Below are 18,708 nucleotides of genomic sequence, written 5' to 3'. Positions count from 1 at the left end.
TTGGGGTCTCGACAAGGAGGATTTATTAAAGCTTTACAATTCTCCTTTGTCCCCATTTGAAGATGTTCGGAGAAAGCACCGAAAATAATTGAAAAGTTCAACAAGTTAGTTCATTATCTTGTTGACAATCAACTATTTGATTATGATTTTCCCTTCGAATATGAGACTGATTGAAGATGAAAACTGAAGATAATACGAAAAGACTAGAGGTAGATTGCAGAGCCACGTTTTGTTAATGTAGTCTTTTGTATTATTTCATGTTAATCACAATGTAACTTATGTAGCTTTCGCTTGTTGAAATAATGCTTGGGCCCGAAGCCTTGTAATATGAGCCCATTGAGCCGGACATAATAGAAAACATGTGCATGAAGATTCATTATAAATAGTGCCTCCTTCCATGCACTAAACAACCTTTTGTCAAATTGTCTATCTTATCCACTCACCAACTCTCCCCTCTCCCTTTATTCCTTACCATTTCCATAAATAACCAAACCCGACAAGATCCGAGATTTCGGTTACTTGTAGGTGATTTTCGTTAGCTTACAAGGAGATTGATCCAAGAACATTGTTGTTTGATCCCGAATCTAGGACCTACAAGTTATATGTCGTGACTGGTTGGTTTACACAAATACTCTTTTCCGTATCAATGAATTATAGTGTCACAAAAAGTATTGTGATGTGTCGCGTGACGTTCTTTCCGACATAGCTAGAATCTCATCGTATGCGTCGGCAACGGCCCTATATGCGTGTTGTAAAAAGTCGTGCGGTAGGGATAGCGATTAATCGGGATTAATAGGGTTTTCTGATCCTCTCGCGCAGTATCATGATGGTCCCAAACCCACTCCATCCACTCTAACGTAATACACACGTTTACTCTTTACAACGTTCTTTCTAGACAAAACATCAAAACTAGTCCTTTATGTTTGCACGCTTTTTCATTGGACGTCCTTTGGTGAAAGAAATGGCAGAAAACATCCTTAATGCTTAAAAACTCTATCACGTTACGTCCTTTCACACTAACTTAGTTAAATTTTTTCGTTAAATCTAGTCATGTGCATCGCACATGAGGGTAAACTAGTCTTTTTACATTATTTATTAAAAAATATAAAAACCCATTAACACCCAACTCTCTTTCTTTCTCACATAACCCATTCTCTCTCTCTCTCTCTCCTCAAGGCTCCCCACCTCTGCCACCATCACCTCACTGCCACCTGCCGCAACCACCCACGCCCAAAGCCTGCGACTGTTTTGAGCTTGAAGATATGAAGTAGTTGGTGATGAGCTAGGGTTCGGGCGAAGGCGGTGGGGTCCCAAACAGATTTAGCCTTTTCTCTCTTTCTATTTGATGGTTGTTCTCCAAATCTGGGTAAGTTAATCACGGATCTGTTGTCGGAGATGGTGGTGATGGCTGGTGCTTTTTGTTGGTGGTGGATGGTGGTTTCTGGAGATCGTGGTGGTGGAGAGAGATGATAGGGGGTGGTGGTGGTGGAGATACAGATTTGAAAGTCGATGATGGAGGTCAGGTTGGGGTTTAAAGGCAGCGACAGTGGTGTTTATGTTGGGTAGTGGTGGTTAGGTCAGGCGATAGTGGAGGTGATGTTGCGGTAATTAGGTCGATGGTAAGAGTGGTGCGACGGAGGTTGACGGAAGCCCCAAATTTGTTCAACTAGGTCTGCATATCTTGTTTGTGTTTTCAAACAAAAGCCCCAAATTTGTGTTTTCTGGTGGTAATCGGGGTTCAGATCAGGTGACGGCGGCAGCGGTTTTTTTTGGCGAAATCCATAGTGTGTACAAAGAGGAGAGAGAGAGAGAGAGAGAGTGTGTGTGTGTTTCAAGATGACAGTGCTTTGTTATCGAAAAAACGAGGAGTTCGTTGGTTGGACGGTGGTGGTGGCGGTGGGTTTCAGTAGGTGATGGTAGAAAGATGGATTGAAGAAGGAAGAGAGAGAGAGAGAGAGAGAGAGAGAGAGAAAAGAAAGAGTTAATTGTGTAAATAAATATCTTTATGTTTTATTTTTAATAATTATTAAATATATATAAATTTACGAAACCACCATCATGTGTGATGCACATGACCAGATTTAACGAAAAAATTTAACTGAGTTAATGCGAAAGGACGTAACGTGATAGAGTTTTTAAGCATAAAGGATGTTTTCTGCTATTTCTTTCGCCAAAGGATGTCCAATGAAAAAACGTGCAAACATAAAGGACTAGTTTTGATGTTTTGTCTTCTTTGTAAGTTAAAAGCTTTGTTAGAGAATGTCTCTCATAAGCATGTTAGATAAAGATCACAAGCAAACATTTAAAATGTTATCTTTTATCTCCTATTTATTGTGTTGATACGGTATTATACATAACATAAATATATTAGGAACACCCCTATCATTTTATTGATGCATGAGCTACTCTTCACTATTTAAGATTGCTCTTCACTATTTAAGATTTTTTATGCTTAGACTTTGTATCGTGAGATAACTAGTAAGAGCTAGTTATTGTTTTACGTCACTGTCACATAGGTAGTTGAACATTAACTAGTCATCCTTTAATTTAGGCGTTACGGGTTAACTAGATTTAAATACAATTTTTCAAAACAAAAGAAAAAAGGAATTGGGAGTAAAGCTCACATTTATTGTGATAGTGCGTTCCGTTATTGTGTTAACGCCAAAGGGGGAGGTGAAGCATGGCGTCGGGGGGTGTTGTGGTTTGACAGAGTGAGATGGCCTCACTAAGATCTCCCTCCCCTTCACAACACACAACCTTATTGAAATGTAAGTAGCCATCAACACATAATACAGTTCACGATGTCTACCTAACTCTCATGATGCTCATGAAAACAAATCTTTTTGTATCGTCTCTTAGAAACATTAAAGTTATGAAATATAAAATGGATTTTAGTCATAAAATTAAACAACTTGTATCAATCCATATTGCAAGTTGCGGTTGTGGTCCCATTGACAACAAGCCGTTTATTTCTTTACTAGATAAAAGACTATTAAAACCAATATAAATTGGATAGTTCTATTCCAGATCTAAGCTCACAAACTGTTTAGATAATCAAAATAAATGAAATCTAAATTAACCCAACCGATCTTGTATAACCACACGTTAATGGCTAAATTTTAATGAAGCCACCACTGGATTAATTATGGTGAGTGTAACTATGACCTTACATATGAATGATATGTCACACCATCTTAAAACATGATATAAAGCATGTCACATGCCATAAGTGTATGCGGTATGTTCTATTGGCTAGAATTTTTGTAAGTTGAAATGCCAAAAAAAAATTTATATACGTATACAAAGTTTAATATTTTTAATATTAAAAAAATAATTTCTCAAAAAGAAGTGGAAAAAAGACATAAATTTTTATATGGATCACTCAACCTTTTTAGTTGCCTAAAACAATGTCTAAAAACAAGGTCTTGTTGTAAAACACTTGTCTTACTTTTACTCCAAATAAATTAATATGTTGTTATCATTTTTTATAAATACATAAGTAATGAAGTTTTAAAACTTCCCAAACCAAATTCAATTTAAATGTAACTCAAATTGCATACATTAATCAAAATCCTAAATTATAAATGTATAATTATTAGTTTTGTTTTGTAAACTGATGGTTTTAGAAAATAAAAGCTTAAAGTCCTAACTTCATTTCGTTGTTTGAGAAGGTCCTGAATTTTTATAAGCTTAAATCATCTCCTCATTCAAAACTTTAAACTTAATTGATAAAGTTTAGACCCCACTCCCCTTATCCCATGTGCCCTTATGTCGCATGTGTTCTTCAACTTTGGTATAAATGTTTTCGAAGGATTCCCATGTTACTTTTGTTTCTTTAACGTGTATCTAATAATTGTCAAGCACAAAAGAAAGACAATTTAATTCCTACTTTTATAAGTTTATGGTAGTATCGCTCAATTTAACAAAGGAAAATATCAATAAGAAAAGCTAGATACTTTATAGTTTATATTGCTTTCCACAATGATCCCTAAACATTTTATTGCCCACTAAAATCACTCAAAATGTTGAATTTGAATAAAAGTTTAAAAAAGTTCTTTTAAACAACTTAAAATCAGTACATCCGAATTTTTTTTCTTAATATATTATAGGGATTTTCTAACATGTGACGTATAAGAAGCTTATGTGAATATTTTTGTTGAAAGTACTTAAATTGCATATTAATTACATCAATCTTATAATAACAACCATATTTAATATTTTATTGTTTCCTTCTAATTTTTTTTTCCATTTATGACTATTAAATAAAATTTTTCTAATTCCCTCTAAAATTACTTTTTCATCACTTCTAGTTTCCCATTATTTTTCTATAAGTATTCATATTAAACAACCATTTTTATTACCTTTCTATCTGTTTTTTTAAGATTAAATGATATAAAACACTACTATAGTTCTGCAAATGGATGGCCGTGTTCTTTTTTGATCTGAATGAGCTTCCTAAGCAAAAGCGAATGAAAAATGAAAAGGAATTAGCAAGACAAGTAAAACATTGCAGACTTTGTAGATCTTCTAGTCACAACTTTAGCACATATCCAGAGCGACATATTTCTAATGATACTAATAATGCCCAACAATTGGCTTAAAAAAGAAAACTTGATATGCATAGTGAAGTAGATTGCAACCACATCTTTCGTTATAAATGTTGAAAATGTTTCTTCTTTAGTTATCATATAATAATGAAATTATCTCTTCTTTTGATTTTTAAACTTTTATATTTTAATATTAAAAAAGTCACTGTTAGTTTGGGTATAAAAAGGTCATTTTCATATTTTAATATTCTTTATATATAGATGAATAGAAAAATTATGAGAAATTATAAGTGATGAAAGAGTAATTTTAAAGAGAATTAGAAAAATTTTATTTAGTAGTGATAAATGGAGGGAAAATTTATGATGGAAAAATAAAATGTTAAATATGCTAGTTATTATAAGATTGATGTAATTAATATGCAATTTTAATTTCAGCAAGAATATTCACATTGTTACGGTAATATTCTTTCAGGGTATCCCTAAATCATAATTCCACCGTCTGCCCTCCCATTTTCTCTTTCTAATCAGCGATAGTTTGTTATTACCCCTACCATCGTTCAACCTGTTCTTTTTTCATCCTTGTCATTCTTGACAATGAAACAACCCGCTATGTCACCTAGTCTGCATTATTCAGAGTTCACTGCACAGCCTTTCAAGTGTAGGACCACATCGAAACCAAAATGTAACATCCCGAAACTTTCGGGTAGTTTTTGACAAGTAAGAAAAGTTGAAGGATCAAAATATAAAAATCTTTTTTTGAATCCGTCGCACTAGACGATGGACAAAGCTCAAGACCATCGTGCTACACGAAGAACTTGGGAGAAAACCAAGAAATGGGCGGTATCGCGCTACGTTATAGCCCTACCCATTGGACCATCGTGATACGCAATGTCCACGTTAAGTTATCGGAGACAAGTGTCAAACCACGTGCCAAAACGTGGCACAACGACACAGGCCAGGTGCCACCAGGTGGCAGACGCTGAGTACTGGGTGGCAGCGTGTATCACGACGGCCCGCCCAAGGACCCATCGCGATACATAGCGAAGTCCAAAATTTGCTTACAAAATGTGACATTCGTCAATTTCGGGTCTTGTTTGTATTCGTTTTTGTATTTGTTTATTATGTAAACCGACCCGATTTGTAAACCGAAGCTTATGTTATAATCAAAATGATGGATTTATGTTACAATATTGTTTCACACTTGTTGGGTCTTGAAAACATCCTATTTTTATTTATTTATTTATATTTATTTTTTTTTTTATTGTTTTTTTGTTGTTTTGTGTTTTTGTCTTGATCCATTTTGCATGAAAACTCTTGTGTCTCACACCCATATTTGACCACCAACATTACCCTATATATACACCACCTTTCCTCTTCATTTTCCCTTGCTACAACTCCAAAAAAAAAAAAAAAAACTCTCTCAAACATCAAAGATTCAAGGTTATCTTCTTAAGTGTTCTTGAAGGATTTTGGTCTTTCATCTTAATTAGTTTATGTAGCCTTATTAATATTTGTTTATGGTTGTGCAACATATATATATAATATACACCCCTTGTTTATCTTTGGTAGTTACTTCTTCGATTCCGGTCGGTGAGGTTTCGGACCCCATAAGGCAAGGCTTCATGGAGGACTTCGTGTCCTTGATATATATACATCTATATAACTTGTTCATACATATTAATCTTGCTTATTTTAGTTTGTTGGTCATGTTTACAAGTTCCATGGTTATGGGTTTTTAAAAGTCTATGCTTCGTTTTAACCGTAAACCGAACTTTGTTACTAGTTTTGTTTGTTTAAACATACTTAGTGTTAGATCTAAGTTTCTAAAATCATTTTTTTACAAATTCTATGGTTATGGGTTTGTAGAATCTTACCTCGGTCTTAACCCGAAACACGATCCGAACCGAAAACCGAACTTTTGTTTAAAGACTTTATTGTTAACTTTTGGTATTTTTTTATTTGTACATTATTATACAAGTTCTTTAGTGTTTGGACATGTGGAAACCATCTATGAACTTGTTGTGAGATGGAAACCGAACCAAACCGATTCTTGCTCGCTTAAGACACACAAGTGTGTTTTTTTAGCCATCAAGACTTGTATATTTCTTTAAAAATAGTTACAAATTGATTTTAAATATTTTCTTAAGTACTTGGAAATGTTGGGTCCAACTTGATCTCATAACAAAGTTTGGACCGACAAAACCGAACACTCGCTTAACGTGCGTTGTTAGTTCTAAAACAATGAAACTACATACTTGGTTAAGTCTTATTAAATTTTATTGAGTTATCTCATAACATTCAATATTTTGGAAAGTTGACTTTGGGTTTGACCAATTATCAAGACCCGAACCGACAACCCGAACACTCGATAAAAAAAAACCCGTTTTAGTATCTTTATTCCAAAGGGATTTGCATTCTTGCATTTTACCCACCTTATTACTTAACATAGGTTGAGTAAATATTAAGGTTAGATACTTTAACCCGGTTTCGAGCAAACTTACATTTTTAAAGGGTTATTATTATAAATTCTTAAATAGTCACATTTTAAACATTGAACTTTAATTATTTACATTTCTCAACATTTATTTTGTTTAAAGACCTTCAAGACAACCTTTCTAAATTCAAGACTCCTTTTCTTTTTAGGCATTGTGCGTTAAACTCGTCGTTCCGACAAATCTCCAAATTATCATCTTTCAAGTTTACCACTTGAAGGTGAGTACTTCATACCCCATTTTCCATCTTTTATTTTGGGGGTGACATTTCATACTTATTCAACAAAATGCTTTATATTTAAATCTTAAACCACAAACGTAGTTGTATACTTTACCTAATTAATTGCTCGATTTGGTGTTCTATGCTTATATGCCTATATGTTTTTCGCTTTTGGTTGGTGGAACTATAAAATCCTAGACTATTTGGCATCCCCTTATAGCAAGGTGTCGTTAACGTAATGCAATTAACGATAACTATAAAATCCTAGACTATTTGGCATCCCCTTATAGCTAGGTGTCGCTAATGTGTTTAGCGATATCTATTTATCCAAATTACCACTTTTATTTATCGTTTCGTATGCAAGTTTTGTGGCTATCTTTATTATATACTAATATGATTAAACTTATGAATTGCTCACCGACCTTTGTGTTGACAAACTTTATTTTATGAAATGTTGCAGGTTTGCATCTTGGTTGATTTATGATTGTGAAGAAAACGACATCAAAGACCTTAGGATATTAGTAAAAATGAACAATATCAATTTGCCATATTTTGTGATATCTTGTTTATGGTTATTTTATGGATAATTGTTATGTGACATTTTCGATGTTGTGAAATGAAATGAGTTAATTAAATACTGTCACTTTAATTAGTGTCATGTGCTTATGGACAATCGTTACACCTCGGCATGTTCCGCCGCCTTTGGTCGGGGTGTGACACAAAAAGGGTAGCCAGGCATTTGCAACTTCATTCCCAAAACGCCCTTAATATACACACACTTTACATTGGCAAACATGCCAAAGTCTCGAAGCCTGAAGTTCCGACGATTTAATCCCCAGTACGTAACGCAGAGCAGAAGTGTTGTCCAATCAACCTTAGGTGTCAAACTTCAAGTAACCGTGTTAAGGTAGGGGCTTCTTTTAAGTTATTTTATTTTATGGCTTAGACCCTAGTCAAAGGTATAGCCTAAACCTTGATCAAATTTAAGCATAACATAATTTTTCATATACAAAGGTTATAGTTAAATTAATGTTTCTTTACGATTATAAAACATCAAGTTTACATGGTCAAATTGATATTTTGTCTTGTTCTCTAAGTTTCATGTAACCTATAAATAAGGTATAGTTTATTTGTTTTTCATTGAATTCCATTCTTAATTGTTATTAATAAAAAGAGTCGCATAAGCGTTTTATGCAATATCGTGTTTGGTGTTCTTGATTCACTTGTCTAAGGTTTAATAACCGGTATCAAAACCTAATGATCCAGGCTCGTGTTTTTGGTATGCAGTAAGTCTTGATTGAAGTAATTAATAGCTTCCAATATAAGACACCAAGAAACCGATCACAGACAAGATACGATTCAATATCGCTACGCGGAGAAAACCAGAAGCTAGTTGAAGTTCGATCAGACTTCGGTGAGAATAAAAACTACTGTTGTCGTCACCACACACAAAGGATCCATATCACTTAATATTATATATTGTTTGAATATATATAATTGTGTGTTTTGTGGTCTTGTGAAGACAAATTGGTCGTCACATTTTTATTATTCGGTTAGGAATTTTGATTATCAATTGCAAAAGTCAAATACAAGCTACAACAATAATTTGTTTGTTCGACCATAAGTTGTGACCAAGGGGTTTGATCGAGTTGTTCTTTTTGGACCTGATTCAAAGTATATTTTGTTAATTGGCCCAATTTATTAACTGTTTGGGCCGTAATTGCTTGATGCAAGTTTCAGTTAATTATGGCTCGTGTTGGTAATCGTTTCCCATCGTGTTCCGGTGTTTCCAATCGCAGTTAAGGTTCTGGTTGAAGTTGTTAAAGTATTCGATTGCAGCAAGAATTGATCGCAAATTAACGAATACAATACAATGACAGAATTACAAGTTGTAGGATGAATCAAGAAACTGAATCAATAGTCAACTACAAACAATAGTCAACATACATCAAATACTTCTAGGTCAAGATATTGGCGGGTAACGAAAGGTACCAAGACAAGACAATCCACAAACGATATTAATGGTAGTATCAGGAAGTGGCAGGTGAAAGCGGGTCGGACGATGTTTATCATCAAGACAACGGTCGATGATGATGTTCTTGATCACATTCAAGAGTTCGAATACCCAAAGAAAGTGTGTGATACGCTAGAGACCTTATTCACTAAGAAGAATGATGCTCGATTGCAACTAGTCGAAAGTGAGTTGATGACAGTTTCCCAAAGAGATCTTCCGATCACACAACATTTTAGCAAAGTCGAGAATCTATGTCTCGAGATTTGAGAACTCATCCTCAGACTCGGGTTAGAGATGCTCGTATGAAGCGGATACTCATCCACGATTTAATGCCAGAGTATCGTAGGCCCGTAGCTTCATTACCGCTATTCAAGGGTGGGCGACCCAACCAAGTAGGGGTGAGCAGGAAACCGAATTACCGAATCGAAACCGAATTAATCGAACAAACCGAACCGAAGAATTAACCGGCGGTTAATTTTTTTTTTTGAAAAACCGGATTTTCGGTTTCGGTTTGGTTTTCCATTTTTAAAAAATCAAAAAAAACCGAACCGATATGTGTTTTTACTTAAATATTAATACAATTATATGTGTTTTTTAGATGTTATGACTAGGGATGAGCATTTGGTACTTGGTACCGATACCGTACCGGTACCGAGTACCGGTACCGAACAGGTACCGGTACCGAAAACGGTACCGATTTGGTACCGTCGGTACCAAAGTTTTAAGTTTCGGGATCGGTACGGTACGGTACCGGTATTTCCCGAATTTTTACCTTCAATACCGGTACCGTCCCGGTACCGAACCGAATATTTCGGTACCGGTACCAGTACCAAGATTTGGCAATTTTCGGTACCGGTATGGTACCGAGCTCATCCTTAGTCATGACCGGAAACAAAACACCAAAAGGATCTACCGTTGATGGTGATGAGGATTATGAAGATGATGAAGATTGAGGGTAAACTTTGAAGATGAATAAGATGAAGAATGAAAATTGGAACTAAACTTTTAGTGTTTTTTGATTAAAAACTTTGTTGAATTTTAAACTCTAGTACTCTTGCAAGTTGCAAGTTTGTATTCGTTTGGTTCTACGTAACAAATGCCTATTTTTGTGTTTTGAATATAATATGCATTTTCATTTTTTGGAATTTTTTTGCAATAGACACACCAAAAAAAACCAATTACAACTGAACCGAAACCGAAAAACCAAAAACCGAACGGTTTGTGTATTTGAAAAACCGAATTTTCGGTTTCGGTTTCACCTAAAAACCGAACCGAACCGTGCTCAGCCCTACAACCAAGTATTACCGAGTTTGAGAATATCCTTTCCGGGCAAGAAGCCTTAGCAAAATAGTTAGCCGGTGTGTTGATTAAAACCATGAGCGAAGCCTTGTGTGTTGGAAGGAAGGAGAAGCATCGGTTCAACAAAAATAAGAACCATTGTGGCGAGAAAGGAAAGAGCAATTACTAGGAATGTGAACGACCGAAGAAGAAAGAATGGAACAGAAAAGGTCGAGTTGAAAACTTTGAAGAAGATTCTTCGGACGAAGAGAATTGAGACAAGGAATCAAAGTACCAACCAAAGCAGTTTCCTTTTAGGTGCAATAGCTGTGATGAAAAAGGCATATGACAAAATACTGTCGAGAACCTACGGAGGAAGGTAATGCAGCTGTTGTTAAAGAAGAAGAACCATGGGATGTAGAGGCTAATATAGCCAAGGTTCAAGAAGAATATACATTTACAGCCATCAACGAATCCAAACTGAACCGGGTAGATGAATGGTTTGAAGTAGACTTTTGTTGGTGGACAAGTCCGGAAGTAGTGTCAGAGTCGAATCCGTTGAAGGTGAACTTGGAATCATCTATTGTTATTTTGAATCAAGATAATGAGGAAATTGTGGTTGAAGAAGAAAGTAAGGTTATTTAAGACGTAACCATGGTGCAACCGAACAAGACGAGAAAAAAATCGTTTTAGATGAAGTGCACGAGAAGATAGTTCCGTCTCATGTTACTGGTTGTCATGGTGGAACAAAAAAGGTTGAAGATAAACAAACCAACAAAGGTGATGTTGGAGTTTGCATAAGGTTCATGCAAAGTTCGAGTGATCCGAATGAACGGACGAATAAAGGAGTTGAGTTCGAGAGGAAGCGTGCATCGAGGGGATGGAAGAATTGCTTTGAGTACCATGATAGTTGGTCATGAAGTTGAGAAAGAAAAAATTGTTTCCCATCTGAAACCTGGTAATGCAGTTTTAAACAACTGTAATCTCGAAATTAGTTCAGTTGTCACCAGGAGAAAGAAACGTACAGGTAGTGTGATGAATTTGAATATAAGAAGTAAGCTCAAGGAAGTGCAAGCGTTACGAGGTGTGAAGGATCTTGGAGGAACAATGGAAGTTGGTATTGAGAGAGAGTGTAAAACTAGGTGCAATACAAACTTGAAGACCCGAATGGTTAATATGAAAAGTATAAGGGTGGTACAGAAGATCTCAAGGTGCGGTTTGGTGGAGATCTAAAGTTCAGGGATCGAGTTGAGTAATTTGGTGCCAAAATTATCATTTTATTTATTATTAAATAAATTAGAAGTCTAGTTTGATTAGGTTTCCTAATTCGAGTCTGTCTTGTTCTCTAAGTTTCATGTAACCTATAAATAGTGCATAGTTTATTTATCTTTCATTGAATCTCGTTCTTGATTACTATTAATAAAAAGAGTCGCATAAACGTTTTATGCAACATCGTGTTTGATGTTCATGATTCACTTGGTGTTCTTGTGTTGTGGCCTAAGGGTGGCTCCAGTCATCCCGATTTTTTGCTCAGTAGTGTAAATTTTATGCGTTTTTGTTCGATAATTTTTATATGTAGTGTTTCATTCGAAAATTTTGAGCCCAGACACCCCGGTTTATGAAATTTTTTATACGTATTGAGTCCGGCCACCCTGGCATTTTCGTCCAAACTTCTTCGTTTGTTTATGGTGCTTGACCATGGAATGTTTTCAACGCACATCCCTCTTTTGGTTTCTTGAAATTTCGGTTCATCTTTGAACGAAAATGCATTATATCACAGACTACCATATTATCATTTCTATACTCTTTTGGTGAAAAATTTAATCAGAAGGTTAAATGTTGCATGATATTACAGCAAATATATCAGGTTATGCACAAAAAAGCCAAGCATATATGCAATGGTTCAATATTCAGGGTGCGACTACGTACATCAATTAAGAGAATTTCGTTTTTAGTTTACAAATGAGAAGGACTCCTTATTTTAAACAGCCACGTACTTGATAACTTGTGGGAAAAAAACGGTTAATAGTAACTAAGTTTTTTTTTATTATTTCATTCACTTCACTCAAATTTTTTTGTGTAAACAAAAGTGTAATGAGATTGTATCTTTTGTAGGTTCTTTTTCTTTCGGTGTTTAGAACTACCCCCAATACTTGAGATGAGCCATTCTAAGACATGATGTCAAATGTTTATACTGATTTTGATGTTTCAGGCCAAATTTACCCATGAACATCATCAATGAGGAAACTTATCACTGTGGGAAAACCCCATTGAGTTAGTTTCGAACCTGAGGCCATAACGTCTCAAGACTTAATTATCAATTCCATGTCACTGAACTAGAAAGCTAACTATTGTAGGTTTGGTTTTAAGAGTTGGTTCTTGATTAATAAGTTTCATGCCCGTTAAATTTTGTAACCACCATACCCACTTAAAAGGGTAGGATTTTAAATTCATACCAGCACTCACTCTGCCATGTTTTTTCAAGTGAATTCTCACTGATTCGCAATCTCAAACCAAACACCACTTAAATGTTTAAATAAAATATGTACGGAAATGACAAGAGACTTAAACACACTTACGTACGTACATCTAGCAAAACCATGACGGTCTCAAAATAAATGCTAAACATTTTATGCAGTTTCTGTATATCATTCTGATAGTCAAATTCATTTTTTTTATTAATTAATATTTTTGGTGTTAAAGGGAGGAAATTTACAATTAAATCTTGGCCAAAATTATGATTAGTGACGGTTGTAAAAAATGTTTTGTAAATCAAAATCTAAAATTGGATTGAAGGAACCGGATTTCAAAGAAAATGTTTGTAAGGCAAATTGAATCAAAAGTGTGATTTTGAAGGTTTTAGTAATGAATTAAAAAAGATTTGAAGTGATCATGTGTTGGTTAACAATATGTTAGTTGTTGTACTTATGTTTCATGCTTTGATTAAAGCTCCTAGTGATCATGTGTTGGTTAGTAACATGTTTATTGGTAAATGCTTGTATGATATCAGGTTGTTCATGAAGCCGAATTCAATCCTAGCTAGCTAGCAAGACTCTTTTCGGCTCAAGCTCAAAACTACATCAACTTGCTTGGATTAGCTCGAAATCTCCCCCGCCTGCTGAAACTTGAGTTCGTACTCGACTCATTTAGAACTCAAGCCAACTCATTTGTTTAGAAAAGCTATTTTCAACATAGAATCTGTGGTGCCCAAATCAAAGCTACAAATTTAGTAATCATGAGGTGTTCTTGTTGCTGTTATTTCTAACCGGCTAGGTCCCAGATGTTTTGGTCGCAGAGAGACGCCCTAGTGATATAGAGAAAGATAATTTATGTTTAGCTGAAATTGTGTTAGTGATTTTAGTGTAATTGGGGATTAACTTGTAGATCAAGTTAATTGTAATATGAATCGAAATAAATTGGGTGTGTGGTGCACACTTATTTGATCTTATTATAATCTATAATCCTGTTTGTACTTATGGGCTAAGCCCCTAAGTCATGGAGGTTCCAAAAGTGCCCCTAGGACCGGGTCCAGGGGCAGCGCCCCTGGTAGCAGTTCCAAGGCGCAAAGCCCTGGCTGTGGTCGATTAAATTTCGTACATATAATTTATATCAAAATAGAAGTTTTTTATGTGCATTTGAGTTTTAAATGCTTGATCTGATGACCCTAACCCTAAAACAGTTTGCTTGATCATACGTTTTTTTCTTCTGGTTTATAATTCTCACCTAAAATCATACTCGAATCTTGCTCTCAATATTATGAGTTTTATCCAATCAATTCACTTGTGAACCATAAATAGTTTTGATCTGAAAGTTTAACCACGACTCTCAGAATTCCAAGATATGCGTTTGCAGAAATTTCCGAAACAAATTAAAATAAGGGAAAAACAACTCAAAACGAAGCCAAAATGCTAAAGACTGCAAAGAGACGTCATGGCTTTTTTATGGGCTTTTTATGAAATCATTTGCACTTTTAGTTGGGCTAATATTCTCTACGGGTCTATTTATTGTACTATTCTTATATGAACGATTTATTTAAGCGAGCCAACGATTTATTTAAGCGAACCAACGAGTGTCCACTTGAGCTAGGCTTGAAAATTTATGCGATTATGTTGATCATAGCCAAATCACTGCTAGAAAAAAGGTCTTTCTTGACATGCGCACAATGACACGCGTCGATTTATAACGCGTAATTGTGCAAGTCATTAAAATGATGTCATAATTTTTCAAAAGTAAAGTATTTATGACATTTATTTTAGTATGTCATTAAATCGTTGTCGTAATTTTAAAAAATAACCAAACAACATGTGTCATGTTTGTTCGTCATCTTGCAATACCGGTGAAAAAAAATAGTCCGCCTAAAATTATTCACTCATCAGACAATCTCACCTCATATAAGACATCTCCATCTACAATATTTTCTCATCTAGATTCCCGTATGTACGCCACCACCGCCACAACCACCTGCCACCGCGCGGTACCACAACCGCCGCCATAATCTGGTTTGTTTTTTTCTCCCTCTCATCTGTCCTCGATCAATTTTACTTCTGTTAGGTTAGGGTTTGCTTCTGTATGTTTGAAATCTGACGTTTGAAATTTACTTTGGTCGACTGTTTAATTTCGGATCTGAAAACTTAGGGCTGGAAAGTAAAAAATTGGGGAAAACGGTTATTATGTGTAGTGTATTTGCTGGTTAATGATTGTTTATGAGTAGATGATTGTACACAAGTAGATGGTGATTCATGAGTAGTTGCTGTGGTTGCTGATTTGAAGATTGAGTCACAAGCACTTAGCACAGGAGCTTAATTCATCTCATTATATGCTTATGTGACTTTATATGGTTAATTTTGATGAGTTGGTTCTCATGTGTTGTTAATTGAAGAAAAGAGTAGAATTAATAAACAAAGCTTAGAACATGTTTACCTTAAAGTTTGATGCACGCCAAGTGTTTGTGAAAATGCCTACGTCAAACACGATGTGAATACTAGATAAATTCAGTTAGCTTTCATATATCATGAACTTCACCATTCATAATTGATGTTAAGCCTACATTCCTTGTTGATAAGTATTCATATATGAATTTAAAGTGGGAAAGTAAGAAGACTGTTAACACGCTAAAACATGAGAATGTGATGATATTTATGTTATGTTGTACATGAATGAACCGAGTAAGTTTGGAGGTAGTATAAAATGTTAAGATCAATTGACCCGTATGTATTCAAAATAGTTAATGTCTTAGGGGATCTTGATTTGGTGACAAGGATTGGATATGACATAAGGGACTTGAAGATTATCAAGGAAATCAAGACCATCAAAATCAAAGTAAGAAGTACAAGGTAAGTTGCCTATGTCCCGGATGTATATAACTTAACCGTTCACATTTTCATATTATAGTAGTTAACCTTCGAGAATTTGTTTTATGAGATTTGAATTGTGATTTGTGGTAGAAGAGAGTATTGTTGTTCGTAGTACATAGTTATGGGTCGAGGGTTATTTCAGGTACTAAACAGTGTCAGTTTTATATGAAATCTGTATTTGACATTCTCCAAACATTTGGCTAGGCCCTATAAAAGGTTTCAAGTCAAATGGGTTTAGTTAAGATGACCAAACAAATTTGTAAAACTGATTTATGCTTGCTGTCCAAACCAGGTCTGCCTACTTGTGGGTGACGTTTCGGGGCCTTAATCATGTTCTTTTCGTATGATTTTTGGTCAGATGTTAGTTAATATCATAATTGAGTTTATGTAATTTTTATACATTTTTCTGAAATCGTTTGTGTTATGAATTGTTTATTAGTAAAATTAGGATTTTCAGCACCCAGGACAGCCCACTTGCGAGTGCCGTTTCAGGGTCCGAATCATTTTGTTTCGACATGATTTTTAGTAGGAAGTTAGTTAACATCATAAGTTATTTTGTGGAATTTTTGTAGAATTTTCTGAAATGGTTTGATATGATTTTATGCGTGCTTTGTTAATAAAATCATGATTTTTAAGCAAAGTGTATTAATGTCGTAACCAGTCAAAGTGTATACGTGACTAACCATATATCATGAACTTCACCATTCATAATTGATGTTAAGCCTACATTCCTTGTTGATAAGTAACCATATATCTGCATCTGTTGTTAGTTGGTGGAGTTGGTGAAAGTTATATTTCCTACATGTAGTCCATAATTTGAATATTACATGATAGCTGCTTTTCTTTTCAGGTCTATAAAGGTGCATTCGGGAGCTGTAATTATGGCATACACAGCAACACTGACTTGAGACGTTTGGTAGCTGTGTAGGAGACAATACGGGGATGAATTTGACAACCAAATGATACTGAATAAAAATGATTTTGGGCTGCTAAAACATACCAAGATAACATGTTCAGTGGCTTTGGTTTCGGTGCAGAATCGAGGGGTACGAACCGTGATTTGTAGAAGAACATTAGGGACGACCAAGGTGTGATCAAGTGCTGTTACGAGGCTGTGGAAGCTGCCAAATCATGGCAGTGGCTGGTCATTCGAAGAGGCAGTGACGGTTTGCGACAATAGTGATGGTTGTCTTAAACGAACTTGGACAAGCCTGCGAAAAGCTAGCGAAATATGTAAACACCTGACGTAACTGGTGAGTTCATTAGCCTTTTTTAGTCGCTTTTTTATTATCAGTTCAGTAACTCAGTTTACCATGTTAAGATTTTGACTAAATTGTTCTATTATTAATGCATTTTTCTAAGTATCTATAGTGACTCGGCCACTGTTCTTCCTATTTGTAAACTTTAATTAGTGAATGAGTGTATTCCCTTTTTCCCTCTAATAACATATTAGTATTTGTTTTACTCAAATGGATGTTTGAATTATTTTTGCATTGTTGTTTATTAAATTAAGATTTCGTTACTATGCCTCGAAATTGCAAGGAAATTAATTGTATATATAACTTGCATAGGAAATTAATTACCTTACATGAGTTGTTGTGTGCAAACAAATAGATTCTTGTAATCTGGAATATGATTGATTTGTGATGTTTTAGCATTTTGTTTTGTGAGGGTTAGGTTTGCCATGTTTTCAGTTTGTTAGTTTGTTATATTGTGAATATAAGACACCACAGAGTTTAGACGAGTTAAAACAGTGTTTGGTTCAGAAAAGTTTTAGTTTTTTGTGAGGTTTCAACTTTTAAAAATCAACCAGGTGAAATTAAAGTTTAAACATATTCGGTTTTAGATTTCATCATCAGGCAGCTATCGCTATTATTATTGGTTTCTTTTAATCAAATTAATGGTTATATGTGGTTGGTAATGTAGAACTAACTATCAAATGCATTTTATTTGCAGGATCCATCAATGTCTCGGATGCTTGAAAGTTTATCCAACCCCGCTCAAAAGGATCCAACTTAAAAAACTCATGGTGCGTATAAACGAAAATCTATTGGTTTGTTTGATCACTTACAACTTACAGGTTTGATTATGCTTATATTGGCTTTTTTTTACCTAATTCGTTTTGACCCAACAAAATTCTTTACATTTTCTTTGTTTTAATGTGCTTCTCAGGTTGAGGGAGGCAAACATGAATGCCTGGAGGCGGATATTTATAGAAGTCAAGCAGAATGGTCAAGTTATGTAGAACACTTTGTTTTCCGGTGATATTTTATTGACTATTAAACCAAAAAGGGGATCCGGCATGCGGGTAAAAGTCAACTGGGTCAACAGTAAGGTGAGCAGTTTAACGGTCAAAATAATAATAATAATAATAATAATATATAATCAGTTGAACGGTCCGCTTTGGTACTTGGAACTAGGCCAGTAAACAAACAGAACGAGCTTTATTATATGTCTTAATTATTTACTATTGTGTAATTTTGTAGTCTCCAACTCAGCCGGGATGTACCGAGTGTGGTTACTATATTTTAAACTTCATGAAAGAGAAGGACTTCAAACACTTGTTAATAACAATGTAAGTATAAGTTAGATGTTTAATTATGTTTATATTGACCAAAATCGTTTTAACTCGACCAAATTTTGAAGCATTTTGTTTGTTTAATTTTCTTAGGTTGGGGGAGGCAAAACCGAGTACATGGATGCGGATATTGATGCTGTTCGAGAGGAATGGTCAAGTTATACCTCGTAGTTTATTTTCCGGCAGTGATGTGTGTGTGCTAGCTTTTGAATATTAATGCTTTTG

Source organism: Bidens hawaiensis, unplaced genomic scaffold (assembly GCF_021521415.1).
Source record: "Bidens hawaiensis isolate Kalapana, Puna unplaced genomic scaffold, B.hawaiensis_p1.1 tig00033131_1, whole genome shotgun sequence".
In the NCBI taxonomy this organism is placed as follows: Eukaryota; Viridiplantae; Streptophyta; class Magnoliopsida; order Asterales; family Asteraceae; genus Bidens; species Bidens hawaiensis.
Note: the sequence above shows the minus strand (reverse complement) of the source record.